Here is a 22,099-nt window from a genome sequence, read left to right on the forward strand (position 1 = left end):
CTCCTGCTGTAAATGTCCAAATCCAATAAGATAAGATAAGATCCACTGATGTCACACCCATCTAAGTGGGGCGAAATTTGTTCTCCGCATTTGACCCATCCCCTGAGGGAGCGGTGAGCAGCAACAGCGCCGTGCTCGGGAATCATGTGGTGATCTAACCTCCCAATTCCAACCCTTAATGCTGAGTGTCAAGCAGAGTGGCAATCGGTCCCATTTTTATAGTCTTTGGTATGGCCCGGCCGGGAATTTTACCCACGACCTCCCAGTCTCAGGGCGGACACTCTAACCACTCGGCCACTGAGCTGAACAAAAAAAGAATAAAAAAATATTGAATTTTTTTCTAGCCTTATTGGATAAGTTCGGCGGGCCGGATTGAAACGCATAACGGGCCTTATTTGGCCCGCGGGCCGGGGTTTGCCCATGTCTGAGCTAACCGCTAACCAAATTGGGGCCTGAAGCACAATTTCATTTGCACCCAAATGGCTGTTACATATGCCCCGAAAATGTTTGATCATTGGCGGGAGGCTGGTGAGGTCCTGACGGAAAATTTGAACGATGAGTGACAATAGAGGATCGTGACGGAAAATTCGGACGATGACAAGCAACGACAACGTGAAAACTGTGTGAGCACCGAACCATGGACCATGGCACAGTGTGCCATCTTCATTATGGGTGTGGCAGCTGTGCTCTCCGACACAACATTGCAAATGAATACTTCTTCAAATATGAGTATGATGCCTGATCTCACAGAAGATCCTTACAGTAATAGAATAGAATACAATTGACTTTATTATAATTGCAAACTGTACAAAATCAGATTCATAATGTTTAAAATGCTTGTGTATGTGTGTATATGTATGTTCTTTGTGTAATTTTGTTTGTGTTTATGTTGTTACTTTGTATACATAATTGTTTACATAATTGATGAGTATGATAATGACACAATCTGGCACTGGTCTTTGCACACTCGGGTATAGGACGGCTGTGCGAGCTGGATATTCAGGGACCAAGGACGCCCATCATCTTGGCACTGACAGTTGACCACTGACGGCACTTTGGTCCACGACGGAAAGACAGTGAGACACACGGACAAGTAGACAGACATGCTGACAGCATATGGTGCAAGACAAGAGACCTGTGGGCCCATGTGCATGGTAGAAAAACTGTTATTCATCCATCTCTGTTCTGTTGCTTTGCCTCTCTCTCTCGGCTGTCGCTTTCCTCCCCCGTTGGCATATGTTATGTTTGGTTGGCTGTGTGCCACATGCCAATCTGAAGCCCTCGGCAGTGCTGCGGCTCCATGCCACCTGTGCCACTCTCCTCTCACACTGTAGCAGACTGCTCACACTCGATAATCTAAACATATGAACAGGGTTGCATGGGAGGGTTACTTTTGAAATGTATTCCGTTAACAGTTACCTGCTAAAAAATTTAGTTAGTAACATAATCCAAGTACCATAATATTAAAGTAATGTAACTTGATTACTTGGGATTACTCCAATATCCAGTATGCTAATCAAGACAAAATAAAAATAAATATCATCACAATATATATTTGTGTACAGTGTGCCCCTGCTATTTGCGGGTGATAGGGAATAAAAATCCTTGTAAGTCATTGAAAGCAACCACACCTCATAGATAGATAGATAGATAGATAGATAGATAGATAGATAGATAGATAGATAGATAGATAGATAGATAGAGGGTTTTTCATTCATTTCACCTGCACACACGCACTAATAATGATATAAGGATGATGATGCGTGACATCAACTGCAAAATTAAGTTTTACCCCAGACACGTGTTTAGCCGTGCATATTGTGTATATTGTATTTAAATGATAAGTGAATTGCTGGGAGGGAGATTTGATCGGAAGGTCTAATTCACATGCATTATGGTGTAGCGGCGGATAGCAAGAAGCTTTTAGTTTAGCATGTCGCAGGACTCTCAGCTCAAACTTTTTCTTTTTTAAAGATAAATCGGTCCTTCAGCAATATGTTCCAAACAGTGAATTCCGGTCGCCACTCTCTCCTTTTGTCCGTTAACATTTTAAACATCGACACGACACAATGGCCTCTCTTTCTCTCGCTCTCTCTCTCTCTCTCTTCATAGAAATTGTAATCCTCAAAATCCCCATTTTTAATAAATGTACCTGTAATCTGATTACATAATTTTTCTTCCTGTACTGTAGTGGAACACAGTTAAAAAATATATATTATTCTGAACACGTAACAGCGGTACATGCATTCCGTTACTCCCCAAGCCTGCATGTGAATTTATAGGTAATATTAGTAAATAATAAAAATAAAATAAAATAATTTAAATACACTTGAAGAGAAAGTCATATACACAATGACAGAACAATTCAATGCCCGTCCAATTTAAGAACATTTAAATATGTATCCACCTGTTGCCATTCAATGGCATATCTTTGTGTTTAAGTGAATCTTTTCTTAAATCGCAACAGATTTCTTGGGACATTTTTGTCTGGTGTTTTCCAATGTAAAATATTGACGCCTTCTTAACTCATTCACTCCCAGCCATTTTCACTGAAACAATCCCCTTCGCTCCCGGCTTTTTTACTGGATTTTGACTGATTTTGCAAGGCCCACAGAATATTGTGATCGATTATTATAAAAACATGGAACCCACCAAAAGAAAGATTAGAGTCTCTTCTTTCATCAGGAATAAAAGTATATTTGTATTTGTTTTTGTTTTGCAGTAATTAGCATTAGAATAGCATTAAAAAGTTTCATCATTATTCACAAACTTGTTGAAAACACTGGTAAAAAGAATTTGTTGCAACATGGCCCTGGCTGATCTCTTATACTCTGCTGCCACCTGCAGCCATTTTTTGTAATAACTGCCATTGCTTTAAACAACCTTTTTGAATCAGAAGTTGCATCAAAGCCTTCCATATGTTCAGGAAACACAAAAAAAATAACCATTTGCATCATGAGGTGATTTAGGCAATATATATATATATTTATTTATTTTTTCTTTTTGCAAAACAAATAAAACGAGGCAATTATTTTAAGAGGGTGACGATATGTGCCTTGGCTCCTAAATAGTGTTTGCACACAGCATGACACTACCACGTGTGCACAAAGTTGCCAACTACATTGTGAGACTGTTTGGATTTTCCCTCTGATATCATCTTAAACTAAGGCTCGGTTTGAATAGTGATTCACATTGAAAGTCAGTTGAGTTGAGATAAAAGGGGATAAGATTAAAAGATGTTTGTATGTGCACGAGTGAGAGAGAAGAGTCAAAAACACTGAGCTGCAGGTTGCATACAAACTGGGCAGCTAAGCAGAAAGGGGAACAAAAAGACTGTTATCTGGTCTGTCAAAAGAGCACATTGACATGTGCACAGTGTAACTCCAGGCTACACTTTTGTTCAATCACTGCGTTGTTGACTAAACTCTAGTGGGCCACGCACAGCATCACACAGCAGCCATGTATTCGGTCTTCTGTGGAAAGCCCATTCATCTGCTCAGCTCCAAGCAAGCCTACACAGTATGAGAGGATGACAACTGTGATTGTGGAAGCCTCCATTTTGTCATCATCTGTTTAACTCCAAGTTCTCCAGGTGAGTTTAAGATAATCCCCAAATTCTCAGACCAACTATACCACAGCTGACCAAACACACACATTTAGATGGGTCAGTTAGCGCACCTGACCCCTCTTCAACACTAGAGGTTATACCTATTTTGGCGCTTGCATACACACACACACATCTCCAGCACATATTCAGTCACAATGTGACAATTAATGAGCTAAGTCTACCACACCTGACCCACACACACTCAGGTGCTCCGGTGAAAGTCTCGGTTGGCCAAAGCAATCTGTGGAGAGTTAATTGGATCAGCTGTTAGTTGGGGAAGCCAAATGTTTGATGGGTATGAGCCAGGGTTGACTGACTAGAGGCGGAATAATAAATGAGGTAGCTGAGTGGAAAAACAACTCAATAAGATACACCCAGCACACACGTTAGATACACCTGCACTATATAGTGGCATCCAATACACTTAAGGCTATATATATATATATATATATATATATATATATATATATATATATATATATATATATATATATATATATATATATATATATATAATATATAATAATATATATATAATTTTATTTCTGCATGTTTGTATATAGTTTATGCCAAGACAGGTAGAGAGAGAGAAACATGTTGTGTTTTAGTAGTTATGTATTATTGTTTTGTGGTGTTCAATAGAACAATCTTCTTGGTAGTTCTTGTAGTGGATGTCACCAGGTGTGCTGGCATACCTAATATTGTGACCTATATATGCCAGAACATGTATCTTTTTTCCCTTTTAATATAATATAATATAATATAATATAATATAATATAATATAATATAATATAATTAGAGCTGTCAAATGATTACATTTTTTAATCAGATTAATCACATTTTAGAATTTTGATTAATCACGATTAATTGCTACATTAAAAACACTCTCATCCTTCTCTTTTTCTAATCAGTTAATTACTTGCATAATTTAAAATTAAAAAAATAACCCAGTAGTTTGACATGAACAAATATTCTGAATGTCATACACAAACATTTATTAAATGCTTTACTTTATTGCATGTAGTTATGTTTACTGCTCAAACACAACCTGTGCTACCTTTAACGTAACCATCCGCTGTCAAACTAAAGGGTCAAAATGAATAGTGTGATAAATCTACATCAATAGATGACTAATACGATCATTTTTTTGCGATTAAGTAATTAGTTAACGCTTTATTTTTCCCATTACTAAATATAATATGATATAATATAAAAGTAGGACTACTGTAGTCTTTAAAGCAGAATAGACCGTTATGGAGCATAGTGATAAAAGGTTTAAAGGCGTCAATGGAATTATGCAGGGCAATGATTTATTTCATGTATATTTACTGCAACCTTTCTCGGCTCCTCTCACTTCAGCTTTAAGGCATGGCTAGACCCTGTATCCAATTAAATCACCTTGTCTCTGCAGTTGTGCATTATCAGCCAGTTAGACAGGTGGACATGAAAAACGTTGGCTCAAGGATCGATGGCGAAAGATTAAATAATAAACTTTATTTATTGATGTGTACAATGGAATGAATGTATGCCCTTTAAGCAAAGGAGGTAAACAAGAAAAGGGTATTAGAAGAGAGCCATATTGATAATCAAAATTTATGGCTGGGTAAAAAGTCCTCTATTGCTTTAGTTCAGGTTCCATCCACATTTCGTTGAAGAGGAAAACAGCGGCAAGTGACAGTTTAAGGACAACTTGCAGAACACTGAGGAAGCTTCTAAGACAAAATGTTAAAGGTTGAACATTATCAAACTGATATGCAGGTTAACTTGGGATACGATATTAGTGTGATATTATGCAAATGATAATATGCACAGTGGTTATGTTGTAATTGACATTTCAGAAGAAAATCTGCTGGATCTAGTGAAGAAGGGCAAATATGATATAATATCGAAGAAATTGAATTGTTTAAAATGCAAAAACTTTGTTCTCTCATTTTTCTAATGAAACATTGTTGTCTTCAATCATGTAGAAGAAAAATATTAAACTATTAAATAAAAGCTCACCTCAAAGCACAGTTATTATGTCAATTAAGCCTCAAATCTCTTGAAAGTATTTCCCCTATAATCTATATTAAATTAATTGGAATTTCTTGTTTATGAGCAAATTTTGTTGATTTTTAGATAACATTTTGATATGTATGCATCAATCAGACGTGGTGCAAACATTACATTGTTTTATTTTTATTTTTGGCTCAGTCACACAATACTACTTACATACAGTACAGAGTTCCATTGCATTCGTTAGCAAACACATGCAAAATGCACTATTTTCATGACTGCAACATGACTATCACTCAACCAGAATTATCCCTACTTACAACATTCAGTTGACAAACATGTCAGCTCTCATCTTATTCACCATAACTTGACCATGACTAAGTGCTTCTTGAGCTTCTACAGTAGCAAAGCTAGCAATGCGTCCTTTTTTAAACCCTCATTTCACTTTAGCCTCTTTTTCATAGAGATCCTGCAAAATAGACGCACCAGAGCCATAAAAGAAAATCCAGAACCCATGCAAGGCAGGATATTACCAGTGGAATAAAAATACAGTGTTCGCTCACTTTTCACTGGTGATACACTCCAAGCCTCCCCTTGCAATAGGTGAATTTCCACAAAGTAGAGATTGACTCCCCCTACCCCTAAATTATTAATTTATTTTATTTAGCCAGAATGTGTTAAAATAAATAAAATATAATTTCAAATGAAATTCCAACATTAGTGAACAAATTCTGGATTTGTAACTTACCGGTAATATGATCATGGGGGAAAAAGTACATATTTACCGGAAAATGAATGGAGATGAAAGCGCTTTATCTACACCATATGGCGTCCAAAGCGTTTTACAAAGGCCGACATTCAATGATTTGAAAACATTTTATAATCAGCAGACACATTGTTTTACTCTCCGGAATAATTGTTTTATTAAGTTTCAAACGCCTTACTAAGGTCTCGTGTTGCATTTTGGCCAACAGTTGAACAGTTTCACACTTTGGTGTTGTTAAATAGTGGAATAGTCTTCGCAGCAAATGTACTGATAAATATAGACCAGGCAAAGGCCACCAATGGGCTTGCTCGAGCTGAGCATTGGCCGTAACTTTGCCTTTTTGAAGCTCCAGACAGGTGTGAGTAAGATGAGGCCTGGCACACCTGCATGCTATTTGCTACACTAGCTAGCCGTGGAGACCATCAATATATAATTGATTAGATACATAGATCAGGCAGTGTGTTTGGCTCCATGAAGTTCATAATACTGTAATAGTGATGCACCGAATACTCGGCCACCAAAAATGTCCTGCCAAAAATGGCAAAAATTGGAAATAGGATGTTGTGGTGACGCAAGCAAAAAAACGCGGGGTTGAGTGTCCGCCTCGCTTCTCGCTGGCTTTTCACCGTGTGAGTTTGTACCGGTCGGTCATAGCAGCTTTATTGCGCACACCGGAGGAGAGGGGCGTCGCTTGGTGTACAACATTTAAGCGGGTTGAAAAAAGACAGAACTGCCGTGCACTGCAGTACAGGTAAGCCACTTATTTCTCCTGCAGCGCCTTCCCTTTTTTTTTTATAAGAGCCCCTCAAACGCTTCCACTTTTTCACCGGCATCCCGGTGGCCGTGCTAAATACTTTAGCTAATGCTAGCACTATTGCTATCAACAGTTTTAAACACGGAAACACTTACCGCTATCCGCGGGTGGCGACAGACCTGTACAGAACACTGTGTGTTCCCGAAGCCGATTAGCTGGTGCGGACCAATGTTTTTATTTATTTTTAAAGGTTGGTGAATGTGTGGATTTTAAGTGTGCCGCACCTTGTGCTGCACGCATCCGTGTCCACCTGTGCGAACAACCTTACATTGACTAAAAATGTCCGAAAACGCTCAACCCTTGTTTGGTGTTTACTGTACTATTAGCCAACATGTCTGCGGTGTGGGCCCATTTCAATTTTTATTGTGTTTTTTTAAAATGCCAGTGCTAAATAAATATTTTATAAGAGAGAGAGACTATTTCATTAAAAATTGCTTGAAATTAATGGCAATTTTTTTTTTCAATTTGCTCATAAAAATCATTTTGCATAGAGCACACAAAATGATTTTTTTTTGTCCCAATCAAAATATTTGGTTGTAAGACCTCCCTTTAAGGAATACAGTAGGGCTGCAACTATCGAGTATTTTAATATTCGAATACTCAACTGAAAATTCTATCGAGTACTCAAGTACATGGATAAAATATACTTTTGCTTGGATAAAGAGTAAAGTACACAACAAAGAAAAAATATAGACATTTTCACTTAATAATGAAAAACAAGTTGGCTCCATGGTTTCCTTTTTATTTTTAAATCAACAGTTTATTTTTTCAAATTGCACTCTTACATTATAGGCCAGGGCAGTGATGTTGCATTTATGAATTTGGAGCAGTTGACCAGTGGGCCTAATAATGCAAATTAAATAGGGTATTTTTAAGGCATTTTATTATTTCACGTTACAGGTTAAAAAAAAAAAGCTTGTGATGAATCTGCAGACACAAAACACATTAGCTACTGGAATATTACTCTACAGGCTACATTGGGAGCCTGTTGAAACATAACGTGGCAGCCTTCACATCACGCTAAAATAACATAGGGCCTATTCAACATATTCATGTATCGTGTCGTTCGCTCCATTCATGGCGCTTTGGGCGCAAATGCAGGAACTTACCCCACGGCCAGCCACGGCCTCAGCTCGGCCAAGGGGCCGCCGCCACTCACCGCAAGCGCCACTGCCCGTCATCCCGCAGCTTTGAGCAGGCCGTGCTCCAGCGAGTCTGTGCGTCTGCTCCGCTAAAGCCTTAAATAAACAAATACTTGAGGCAGGAAAAAAACTCTCTGATTTTTAATAGTTGAGGTACCTGTGGCGGTCAATAAATGCAAAATAACCATTTCAACCTTTAGTCCCTGACCGGAAAACGACCACAAGAGCGGGGACCGATATCTTTATCGTTATCCGTCGTGAGTACCGATACCATGAAATATGTCTGGTATCGGCTCGATACCGATTCCAGGTATTTCATCCATCAATCCATCCATCAGTCCAACGAGTACAACTATGTGGATGATTTTGTTGTTTTGGATGATGTGACAAATTTAATCTGAGAAGCCCACGCATCGTGTGTGTGTGGGAGTCTTTGTGGCCACAAAGCTGCATTTTCACGTTCTTGCCATATCTAATGTAATTTTGCTTGTGGGGCCAGCCTGATCTGCTGCTTAAGCTTCTTGCATTGGAGAGCTGCCTGTCTGCAAGGTTGAAATCCAAATGAACGTCACGCTGCCTTCTGTGATGACGAGTGCTCCAGTCAAGATTCCCCCTATGGCCACATGTGCCATCTCATCAAAAATAATGAGATGGCTGTTTTTTGTAAGACAAAGTTGCTGTCAATTTAAACATGATAGCCTATAGCAGAGCAGAATGCATGGTTTGTGTTCAACCTTGGGCTCAAAGTCACTTAGCAGCTTCATATTCCTTCAGCCATAAGCACAACCACCCCCACCCTTGGTGTGTTTGAGCTTCGCAGCAGGGGGCTGCACTTCCAGAGATATGCCAGGATGGTGTGTGTATCCATTAGTATGTACCGGCCTACGTGTTGTGTGTATGTTTGTGTGTTTAGCCTTTCGGCTACTCCCAGGATGTGTTAATGTGATAATTGAGTATTCCGGGTTCTGACTGCAACTATGTCACCGTGCACACAAACACTTACACCACACGCACCCTTGCAGCTAACTTGGCTCAGAATAGCTTCCGCATATCTTGTAAGTGTTCTTTAGACTGACTCATTGGTCATGGCCTACATATTTTGTCATCCTTTCAATGTATGTTACATCCCTTCACATGTATAGCTTATATTGTTTCTGCTTTCTTGTATACAAGAAATGAATACATAAGCAAGTGTGTCCTGTGCTGTTGGAACAGAATGTGTTTCTGTAAGAAAGTGCTATATGTCACAGTTTAAATTTTTATAATCTACAGAATTATTTTCAAGCTAAAAGTTTTTAACGCCACCATCTTGCCAAGACATTATGGACAATTCCACACTACTACCGACTTTGTGGAAACCATTTGAAGGAGTGATACATGAAAAAAGTTGTGTACTCACCATTAGATCTGACTTACTGTTTTCCATCTGTATCTGTTATTGTTCAATTACGGTTGAAGTAGCCAGAAGAGAGATGCACAAACAGCTTACCATTATTTTGAAATATAGCCTAACCTATTTTGGGTTTAAATGTTATATTGAGTCAGTGCCTCCTCACCAGTCATGAACATTACCACATATCACTGGCCCAAAGATACCTTTTGTAACACTAGATGGAGCCTGAACTGGAGAGAGAATTGGAGCAACATGCAGAGTCGCCGCCATCTTGGACCGGAAGTCTAGCTGCAGTGGTCCCGCCCCTCCACTTCATTTCTATTGAGACTTTGGGCATGAGCACACTTCAACAAAATCATAACGCTCTAAATATTTAAGCGATTTTCTTGCGGTTTGTTTTGTTGAAAACGTCAGACATGTGGCTACAATACAAAACAATGAAAAATGTTGCTTCATTCAAGAACTTTTACGTTTAAGGAAATAGTTGAGAAACAGACATCAACCAGTTACATACATAAAGACCTCATGTATCCAATACCAATATTAACACGATGTACAGTAAAGGCCAAAAGTTTTGACACACCTTCTCATTCAATACATACTTTATTTTCATGACTAAGTACATTGTAGATTCTTACTGAAGGAATCAAAACTATGATGACAACTACGACAAACACAAACAAACACATTTGGAGTTATGTACTTAACAAAAAAATGGTGAAAATAATAAAACAAATAGATAAATGAATAGCCACACTTTTCTCTGATTACTTTTTTGCACATTCTTGGCATTCTCTAGATGAGCTTCAAAAGGTAGTCACCTGAAAGAATTTTCCAACAGTCTTTAAGGAGTTCCCAGACGTAAGAATGCCAAAAGAATAAAAAAAAAGTAACCAGCAAAGGATGGCTATTTTGAAGAATCTATCATATAAAACATGTTTTCAGTTGAATCACCTTTTTTTACCCCATTAACTCAACATCAGTTCATACATAGTTTTGGTGCCCTCAGTGAGAATCTTCAAAGTAACCAGTCATTAGAATAAGGTAAATGCATTGAATAAGAAAGTGTGTCCAAACTTATGGCCTGTACTGTATATATATATATGTTAACCTTGCTGTGCAAGATGAATTCTTGCGGTATTTGTGAATTCACAAACTCCCAAGAATATATATATCCATATATATATATATATATATATATATATATGTGTGTGTGTGTGTGTGTGTGATTCTAAATTTGAAATAGAAAATACTGTAGATTGGTTAAAATAATAGTTTGCTACATGAACTGGCAATGAATATGAAGTTGTTTGTTGGTGAATAGTTAAGTGCACTTTAAGAGCGAGACTCAAACACAAGTCACAGTAATGATTTTTAAGTATGGTGAGAACAAATCAATAACACCCCCTTTCGTCATGCTTGTTGCTGACGCTATCTTAAAGAGACTCTAAGATATACTAAATATCATATTGACAGCTTGCAGTATAAAATGGTAACACTAACCATTTGAAATTTTATCATGCTTTATCTGTAAATCGTAAACTGTTTCATCCCTACTTACTAGACCCACACACACAAATGCACAGCTGAATGTATGAATGCCCGATTGGAGGAGTCACCGGTAGTAGTCTGGCTGTGATTGGCCGCAGCAAGTATAAGATGAAGAATTCAAGTGTTAAGAGGCCAGAAGGTGATAGATTTTATTGGGAAGCTGAAAGCAAACACAGCAGAGATGAACCAGAAATTCACTCTCTGGCTTTTAGTATTGATTACTTCTTACAAATTCACAAAAACACATCATATGTCAAGCAAATCAATAAACACACTTACACTGGCAGAGGCCCAAGTAAATTTTGTGTTGGTGATGATTATTCCTTTTGTGTATGTGAGCTTGTGTGTGTGTATGCATAAGAAAACTGCAAGTTCTGTATTTTATTTCTTTATTTTTTACAAACTGCTGTGCAAAGAAGATGGTGATGTAAAGAGGAGGAGAAAAGGAGGAGAAGAGGCGTTGACTAGGCGTTGTCGAAAAGAGAAGGAGGGGATTAGGGTTGGTGGTTCGCTGTCGAACCAGCATCGATACAACAGCAGCATTTGCCTAATCCCTTGGTAATGGCAGCTTAGCGGCCTCCTCGGACACACAAACACTCGGCCTCCTCCTCCGCTTGGTTTCTCTCGTCTCCTTTCCTTTCCTGCCCTGCTCCATCCTCATTTACATAACATTAGAAACATTAAGGCGGTCCCAACAAGGCCCTATTATGTGTGTGTTGGTTTTGCGTCCCATTGCATCGGGCCCCGAGTTTTGCAGAGGAAAGGAGCAGAATGGTTCAGGACATCACAGAAACGTGTCCACGGTTTTGTCTGCTGGAGATGGTTTGTGTGTTTGTAAAGGACTCGCTGAAAGGAGACACAGGAGTAAAGAGTGACAAATGGAGTCTAGGCCAAGTGATCTGATTATATGTGTGTCCAAAAAGTCAGACACATACAAAATACACAAACTTTAAATGTGGTTGGATTTATTTTCAGCAATTGATTAGGAGGTAAATCCCCCCCCCCCCCCTTAACAAAATCAAAACTGTTTACTGTTGAGTTTTTTTTTTTTTTTTTTTAATCACACATGACCTTCTGGGAAAATACAGAATTACATACACAAATTATAGTAGTTGTTTATTTATTTATTTATTTATTTAAATCATGCATTACCTTCTGAGGTAATACAGAATTACATCTACAAACTATAGGAGTAGTTTAGTATTTTTATTGAAATTTGAATTTAAATTCTGATTAGGCTATTTTAAAATGTACCTGTATGTTTCGTCACCTGTTTTTTAATGATAATAAAAGTCTATTCTATATCGTGGCATTAACTAAGATTGGTCATACAGAAAATTACATCCAACATTGAATGTTTAGACCATAACATCTGTCATTTAACCTTAAATGCAGTGTGAAATGTGTGCTAAAAAGATTTTTTTTTAAAACAGTATAGCTGAATGATGATTTTTTGATTAAATATACCATACTTTTATGTCGCTACACCATTTTTTTTTTTTTAACAGTTCATAAGTACCTTAAAAAAAAAATCTTCAAAGCAATAACAATCCCTTTTGTTTGAATACAGATCCATGTGCACTACCAGTAAAATAACACTATTGGCACTCTTCTCAGATGTTTCTAAGTTTGCCCTTGCTCATTTTCATTTGGCCCCATAGAGCAGAGTTTTCCATTGGCTTCAAAGCTGTGTGCCGAGCTCAGTTGGGGGCCTTCAAAGCTGCCTTCTCTGTCGGCAGGTTTAGGCACAGAGAAGGCTTCTTGTTCTTCAAGGATTTGGCTGACAAATAATGCTGAGCCCAGGCTAAGGCAGCTAGCTTCCACCCTGACAGGATAGTCGACAGACTCCCGCATTGTGGTTGGAAGCCATTTCGACGCTTATCTGAGTGAGTACACCTTTTTTGTCAAAATGTTCCTGCCTTCAAGACATTTCATTGCAGTTTCCATGAGGAATTTTTCCACCCACCCATGTTCTTCTTTTGTTATTTGTATCAAATATGTGCACACATACAGCTGCTACTTTAAGCTAACAACTTTTTGGCATGCTGTTTTTAAATTTTTATTTTAATGGCGGCCTCCTTCAAAATAATATATGCTACTTAACTATAGCATAAGACTATGTAACATTGTTTTGTTTATGATACAATCACATGGTATTGATCAGCGTGTTGTAACAGTTGTGTTCTGGCTTAAAGTCACCATTCATACGTCATGTCTTTGCTAAGGAGACAACAACTGGTTTGTAAGTGTGGAGAAAACAGGGAGGAGACTCAAACATTCTCAAGCCAATCATTGCACAAGACAAATGCCATTTTTGTAATAGAATATGGAAATCATGACATGATATTACAGTTATATGGTATGTTAGCATGTGCATGATTGTAAAATGTGAATATATCTAATGTCCATATTTGCAAACATGTCAAAACTATAAAATGTATTATTCCCTTGGATAGTATGCTTCTGGCCAAAATGTGTTTTTTTTTTGTTTTTTTAAATGGCAGCACTCTAAAAACTTTAGGTTTCTCCATTCCTCTAAAAAAACGACATAAATCTGAACAATAAATCTTTCCTTGGCAAAGAAAATGACCATGAACAAAAATATCTAAGTGAGCAGGGACTAGAATGGATTTTTAATTTGTTTTTGCGTACATGTGTGTGTTTGTGTGTGTTTGTGTGTATGTGTGTGATGGGGGCTTTAAAATTACAAATCTGTGATATTCCCATCTTCGTAGCAGTTTGTCTAGAAGGCCACTCAAGGTAAACCATCAGAATCTAAAGAGAACCAGTTGACAGTGTGATAATGTGGTTGTAGTTTGTCATATACATGGAACAACAAAAATGTTTACAGTTATCTGACGATATGACATTTTAATATGATCTGCCGTCAACACATAATTTGCATTGTGGAAATATGCCGTGCTGGTTCGCCATCTATCATTATGAACGGAGAAAAATTGTACCTGGTGTTGGCCATTTCTGTATGTGTATCAAAGTACGTTTTTAAGCGTTAAATGCAAATACAAAATGACTGAAAAAAGATGCTCGTTTGTTACTTTGTAGTAGGAGTTAATTGTTGTGTCACCTATTATTCTATTAAACATATTTACACAATAAGTGAATACACATTATATGAATATAAGATATTATCAAGAAGTAAAAAATTTGCATTTGGTGCTATAATGCAGTCTAAAACATTACAGATTACCGTTCACCACTGGTAGTGATGTAGTAATGTGTTTGCATATATTTGCTTTGCTTTATATGTATTTGGTAAATCTGTCTTCGTACCTTATTTTATATTGCTTTATTATGCTCTATACCTAAGCTGCTAACTACTTTTTGTAAGCTTTGGAAGCTTTAAAGGAACCCTGACTGTATTGACAAGATTGCTCTATATTATATATCTGGTTGTTACTAACATAACTATGAGATTAATTTTTCAAAAATCATATCCAGATTAATACATTTTAAAGAAACTTTATTTGGATATATGCCGCCATTGTTATTTACGTCGCAACGCATTCAGTGCGTAGTGACGTAGAATGGCGGCTGGCTCTCTGCCGAGCAATGTGAAACGCCTATAAAGAAAGCAAAGTAAGCCTCCATAGCGTCCCTAAAGAAACTAAATGCGATCGGAAGAGTCACCCTCCCCCGTGCTCTCGTCATTCAAGAGTTTTGATCGTTCCTTTAGGAATGCTACAAGGCTTACTTTTCTTTCTTTATAGGCGTTTCACATTGCTCAACATAGAGCCAGCCGCCATTTACGTCACTACACAAAGAATGCGTTGCGACGTAAATAACAATGCCGGCATATGTCCAAATATACTTTCTATAATACTTTCTACAAAATGTATTAAACTGGAAATTATTTTAGAAAAATGAATCTCATAGTTATGTTGGTAACAACCAAATAAATAATATAGAGCAAATTTGTCATTACAGTTGGGGTTCCTTTAAAAAAAAAATCATCCCTGTATGTAATGTGACATGTGTTTTCCCTTTCCAGTTCCATATGGTATATTATGTGTTGTAGCTGTTTCTTCCATGTTTCATTTTTCTTCCACTTTTTATCATTTGTCCCATAATCAATGTACTGTTGGCAAAATATCGTCACACTGTCATGTAAACGGCGTCCACAATAATAAACATTGTTGAAATAATACCTTTCTAAAACTCGCAATGAAAACGGCACTTTATATAAATGTGTAAAGGCAAAGGATTTTTATTGGCTGTAATTTAAAGTGTACATAATGAAGAGTCTGACAGGTGTATTTATTCATTCAGACCCATAGATGATCCCAGTGGATGTAACATATTCGCGTGTCTAAACCAATAAAATGCATAATTTGGATGATGTCAACACTTTTAGATTATGACTAGATCTTAACTAACCAATCACAATCGCAAGTTGATTTGCATGATGTTCATGTTAAAAATGTTGCATATAAGCTTGGCAAGTTTGCACACATTACAGACATATTTTCCTGGCGTCCACTATAACTAAAAACATGAGATAATTTTTTTTCCCATGATGTTCTTATGTGGGAAAAGAGTCAAAATCAGCAAAAAAAAAAATAAGTTTTGTCCAGCAAAAATAATGCGGGTCTGAGAAGAACTATTCTTGATACTTCTTTGTGGCTGTGGTTAGCATCACTTTCGGTTCTCCCAATTGGTCACACATGTTGCTGCAGACTTGTATTGTCCTGTTCTCTTATTGCCTTCCCAGATACACTTTGAACTTGTTTCATCTGCACCTGCTCTTAAGTCCTCTTGGCCCTCCTGCTCCTCATCAGGATCACAGGATTTGCACACATATACACAACCACGCACACACACTAGCCCATTCTAGTGCTCCTGCTCTTATTGTCCCTCTCTTTGGATAAGGGCATCAACTAAACGCCTAAATTGTAATTGTAAATTGCAGGGCTGCCGGCACGTTTAATGCTCTGGTGGCGTTGCTCTTAAAGAAAGCTACCCTGTGAGGCTAAGGGGATGAGATCCAAACCGGCAGCCATTATAATCAGTCATTCAGCCTTTTGGAGGAGACATTCACCGTTTGCGGTTTGTTCTAAATTTAAAGGGAACCTCTGTGACCTCCTGGCATTCACATCAGCCACTGAGCCCCCTTACTACTCCTCTTCCTCCCCTACCCTCATCCACTGCAGCATTCCCCCAATCGCCCTCTGAAGCTCAAAGTCTCTCACTCACCCCCACCTCTTCTTTTTGTCTGCTGTTTTTTAACTTTATTTTGAAACTTTTATTGTATTGAAGTCATTAAATGGAATGAGTAGCAAGTTGACGGTGTTGTTGTCTTTATGAGTATTTACATGTTTTATCTTTTTGTATCATCATTTAGAACCATAGCCAGCTTTATTCATCAGCTGCTTTAAACAAACAAGGAAGCTGCTGTTATGTCACTCAATATAACATGAGTATGTTTCTTTTCATGTCTCCGTTTTCAAACACTTAAAATATGGCAAATAATAATGCCTCATAGTCAGGCTAGTCAATATATATATATATATATATATATATATATATATAAATATATATTTGTGTGTGTCAGCCGATTAAATTTTTTTTAATCATAATTAATCTAATCACTTCAATAGTTAACTCAAGATTAATTTTATATCTGTTCTAAATGTACAAATGGAATGAACAATAATATATTTTTTCAAACTTTTCATACTCTTGTTAACATAAAAGTGGAAAAAATGTTAAACTAATCGAAATATGACAGCATCTTTCAGTCATTTATACAATTATTTCATAATAATTCATAAAAAAAAGTTAAATTACAAAGATGTACTGTACTGTAAAAACTAGTGTGATATTGATTTGTGTTGAGGTAATTATCCTGCCACTAGATGGCATAATTGTATTTGTAAGACATTGGTGACAGCACAGTGCATTTTCCTTTTCGTATTAAGAGCTACGTATCTAATCTTTAACATGAAGTAACTGCACATTTTTAAAATTGTAAAATATAACTAGACCTCACTCTCCACAAATATATGAATCATTATTATTATTAAATTTATCACTGCTAAATTTTGACGTGGCCGTATCTGCTGCGTTGCAACTGGAATCCCCCCAGTACAGGCTTTCCAAATAAGGGACGGTCATTATTCGTATGTTTGTGTCTTTAAAGGAATTTTAAATTAACTAAAAATTAACGCACTAATTTTAACTCGTACTAATGCCACCTGTGACCTTTCTAATTATATACTGGTTAAAAAACTTTTTTTTTTCCTGCCATGAGGAGATAGAGTACATTATCACTTTCATTACTGCCAACCATTTTGGTCGGTGCTAATTATCCCAGTGCATGCTCACAGCCATGGGAGTCACATGAAGCGAGCGGAGCATTTCCCTACATGTGTTGTGCTGAAGCCATCGTGAAACTGTGTGCGGGTCGCCTCGGCGCATTGAAACTGACAAACAGTCTCATTTTGGGGCAAATTAGATGCTCAGAGCTCCTGGTCATGTGTATGTGTTTGAGCTGTGGGAGGAAACCCTGGCAAACAAGGGGGATTGTGCACGCTCCACACAGGAACTAACGAACTGAACTACCACTGGGCTTCTGTGTGTTCTGGCCTCATTAACAGCCCCACCTTGTCTCACCTCGCCTCCATCTCCTCTTGCTGCAGCACTGAGGCGAATCATGTCTATGTGTGCATGTGCAGCAAACTGTGGTCCTCAGCTCTCCACTGTGCTAATAATATTCCTTCTGGCAAGTATAAGAGGGGAGACGGGGATGGGGTAGGAGCAGGAACAGAACCTCTTCTGTTTCTCCTCGTTACTCGAGCCCAGAGAAGGAAAAGGCAAAGTGAAAGTGAGACAGATAGATGAGGAAAGCGAGTATAGGGAGTGCTGTAATTAGTTTGGCTTTGTGGTGGTTTCCAGGCTGACATGAGGGTAGAATACCTGAGTCTCTTCCTCCCTCCTGTCTGTGTCTCCCTCCCGCTCCGCTTTTAAATTATGCAGGGGTGAGAGAGGGTTCTTACGCACTGAGGAGGTGTCAGCAGACAGTTGTGGGAACATCGTCATCATCACACCCACCCAAATGACACATCCACATCCGCATCTGCACACCCGTCTGTCATCTCTGCTCACAGGTTACACTTGTGTCAAGACTGCGCACTCTGGAGATAATTAGATTTATATGTACACACAGCATATAGCAGGAAAAGCATTAAATAGGAATTAATGCCATGGAAGAATTAATTTTAAAAGTGTGTCGTTGCTGTTAGTTTATGTTTGACTGTAAACGTTTACAAGAGGAATGGCAAGTTGTTAGTACACCATCATCAAGTACTTTATTGGAGAGAAAAATATTTGCATTCTTCAACAAAATATTCATGAACTTAAATTGAGTGTGTTAGACATATATAAATCATCACCCTCTTAAAATAATTGCCTATAAAAAATAATAAAAGTCGGGGGTTTTTGTGCTTTTTTTTGCCTTAATCATCTGCTCATCATGCAAATGATTATATTTTTATTGTTTTGTGAAAAATCCCCCCAAAATACGTAGGCGATTATTTTATTAAGGTGTTGATACGTAGTATATATTTTTAACAAGATAACTTTTCATTACAAATCGCAACAGTAATATAGTGATATATAGTATTGTGGTATACTAAGGTAGCTCCAATTTACATAAAGTATGAATATTATGCAATATTATTTTTATTATGTTTCAAAATATTATGAATTGAACATAGATGCAGTTTGTCCGTAAATGTAAAGATGTTGACATGAAGTTATTCATTTATCTTAATTTCTTAAATGTCAGTGTAACATTTTAGCTCACCCCATAAAATAAATACCATGGCAAAAACTCTTGGGTACTATATTAAGGGAGAAATAATGACAATGATATAATTAGTATTTTAATAATAATAATAATAATAATAATAATAATAATAATAATAATAAATTTATTTTGTATAGCGCTTTTCAAGGTACTCAAAGACACTTCACAGAAAGTAAAAATCGAGGACAATGATAAAAACAATACAAAATGATTAAAAAATAAATAAATTTAATGTATTTTTTAAAATCAAATATATTATTTGATAAGTTCCCTAATAATAATAATAATATGGTTATTTTTTATTTACCTACATGGTGTCTTTCAGACAAATATTAACATCAACCAAAATTGAATGGCTATAACAACATGCTTTTTAAAAATAGTGGTGGAATGCTGCCAATTTAGAGGACAGTTTTTGTCAATTAGCTTCTTTCTTTGATGCGAGTATTTTATAGCACAGCAGAAAGGAGGTGACAGAGCAGGAGCTTCATGCTGCAAAGGCCTAAATGAGGACTCACACCATGCACCCTGCATCGTAATTAGAAGATTACTAATTTTTACCCATCTAAAATGCTATTTTTCCCTCTGATGGCGTTACCTGGTTCATAGTATCTTATTGTAATTGAAACCATCCAATGAGCTGTATTCGACCTATCATTTAGATGGTGCAAATGTGCCACATTTTTGTCTCTGGGCATTTTCTGTTCCCCCCTTCTCTTTCAGAACTGGCCAGTATATTTTCCTGGCAAATATAGCCAGACGTGTCTTTTGTCTGCCTGTCAACATTAGAAAGGCTGCTACTTCAGTAATCTCAGCCTCTGGTTTTAGACAAATATCTAATAATAGCCAACGTGTTAGATATGTGCTCCAAGCCAGGATTTTAAAATAACAGAGAACTATTTCTCATTAGATTCTTACCAATGAACTGCTTGTGTACAATATCATTTGGATTACACCATTATCATTATAACTGCAGAGTATTGCAGAAGATTTTCATGCTGTGACACACTCTTTGGTGGGCCATTTAACTTGACTGTGACCTTGAAATGACACTCAAGAATCTTAAAAGCGACGTCAGCAAAATATAATTACATTCACCGCCAGAAGCTTCAAGAGTTTAATAAAAGGTCAAGTAGGAAATGCCAGTGATAAGGAATATGAAATTTGATGTTCATCATGTATAGGTGTGTGTATCTTAGCACACAAATTTGCAAGGCAGTAAAACAGCAGAGAGCAATGTAGTGATGTGGATTATTATATTATTAATTCTAAGGAGATATTTCCCATATGATTTGAAAGGAGAATATCACCCACATGGCTTTGTACCCGCAGCCGAGGCGAGGCTGCCTTTATGCATAATTCATATTTCCATGTCGTCATGGTGATCATGTGCGATGAATGTTTGCTGTCACAGCAGGGGAGCTGCATGGTGCCTTGTGCGCGTGTGTGTGCAGGTGGGTGTGTCGAGGCATAGATGGTGTCAGGAGGGACAGAAAACATCCTGAAAACTGAGGAGAAGGCCACTCTTTTTAATACTTCATTATCCTCCATCGTACAACAGCCAATTTTCACATTTTGTCGTTATTTTTCATCCCCAGAAATAGACAGCCTGGGATGGGAAGGGGAGACCCAGAAGCACCTCGTAAATCAGTGTGTGAGTCACATATATGCTCAAGAAGCCTCACACCTCTGCCCTATTTACCCCCCAGGATTTGTTTGCAGGAAAAATAATTAACTACCTCCCACAGCTTTCTAATTAAAAGTCATATTTTTTAAACTCGTTTTGAGCAAATATTGACTGTGAAGCATTTTGAAACATGCGAGGCAAAGAGCTTCAGCGGCAGCCATTCCATGTTTATCAACTGAATGTTGTCCCATGCAACATGCAACAGAGGAAAAGTGTAATAAAAAAAAGAAGCAAAATTCTGCTTGAATTAAAATACATCAGTAATGTTACTGATGTTCTAACAGGCAGCACTGGGATTTTAATGTTAACCCTTCATTAACGAGCTTCACCTTTGTGTTAGTCCTACAGACGCTGGGGTATACGTACCATTAGGCAAACATAAGCAGTTGGTTGGTGCCCGTGAGTATGGAGCAAAAATGCCACAATAGGGCAGAGAAGAGAAGAGGAGAATGCTAGTGCTATTTTTTAAAATCAAAACTACAAAAAAGGTTTCAAGGGTTAGGGTTTGTGCGCAACGTAAAGATTTATTAAATTGCGAACTATGACTAAGACTAGACAAAATATCCCACAAAACGAACTACCACCCGATGTGGTGCTCGAATCCACGACCCTGAGATTAAGAGTCTAATGCTCTAAATGTGCGGAACTAACAAGAACAAGCCAGATGCTCTTTCACTGCTGTCAGTGTCAGTCTAGGAGGATGCAGTGGAGACAAAGTGGAGACTGCCACAGTGACCCCTGTTAATCGCAATGATGTGAGTAATAGTATTAAAACAGTTGAAATGGGTAAATGTTGATTAAATGTATCTTTAATAGTAAAATAATCAATCAGATGATTCACTTATTAGATAATAATATTATAATAATAATAATAATATATTAAGAAATAATAATTCTCAAGAAAAATTTTAAGAACTTTATGTAGCTTTGGGTGGGGGGAAGCATTTTCTCAAATTCACACTTTTGAGTTGATGATAATCAACATAATCATCATATTAAAAATGGTGGCAAACATTATTCGCTGGACATTTATTTATTTATTTGGTGGGGGTGGGGGAGTGGTGGTCATTCATCAATCAACAAACAACCAAATTGTAAAAAAAAATAAAAATAAATAACACACACACACAAAAAACTCCTTTTGGCACAGTTACACGATGTCGGGTTGGGGGAGTTTGAGGACCCAAATGCAAAACGGCAGAGCGAGGAGGCAGAGGTTCAGTCAAAAGAGGGATTTAATGAAACCAAAAACAAGGAGGTCAACGATGTGCTGTCCACAAACAAAAACAACAAACTGCAAGAAGGCAAACAATGCAGA

General features: G+C 37.5%; 1 long non-coding RNA gene across 1 annotated transcript in view; it reads left to right on the top strand.

Annotated features, from left to right (window-relative positions):
* Nucleotides 1–12,850: 12,850 nt before the first annotated feature.
* LOC144057970 (uncharacterized) overlaps nt 12,851–22,099 on the top strand; it is a 30,550-nt gene continuing 21,301 nt past the window's right edge. The window contains exon 1 of the long non-coding RNA XR_013295357.1: nt 12,851–13,155. This is a non-coding gene — a long non-coding RNA (uncharacterized LOC144057970). The remainder of the gene's footprint in view (nt 13,156–22,099) is intronic.

The sequence above is a fragment of the Vanacampus margaritifer genome, chromosome 9 (assembly GCF_051991255.1).
Source record: "Vanacampus margaritifer isolate UIUO_Vmar chromosome 9, RoL_Vmar_1.0, whole genome shotgun sequence".
NCBI lineage: Eukaryota > Metazoa > Chordata > Actinopteri > Syngnathiformes > Syngnathidae > Vanacampus > Vanacampus margaritifer.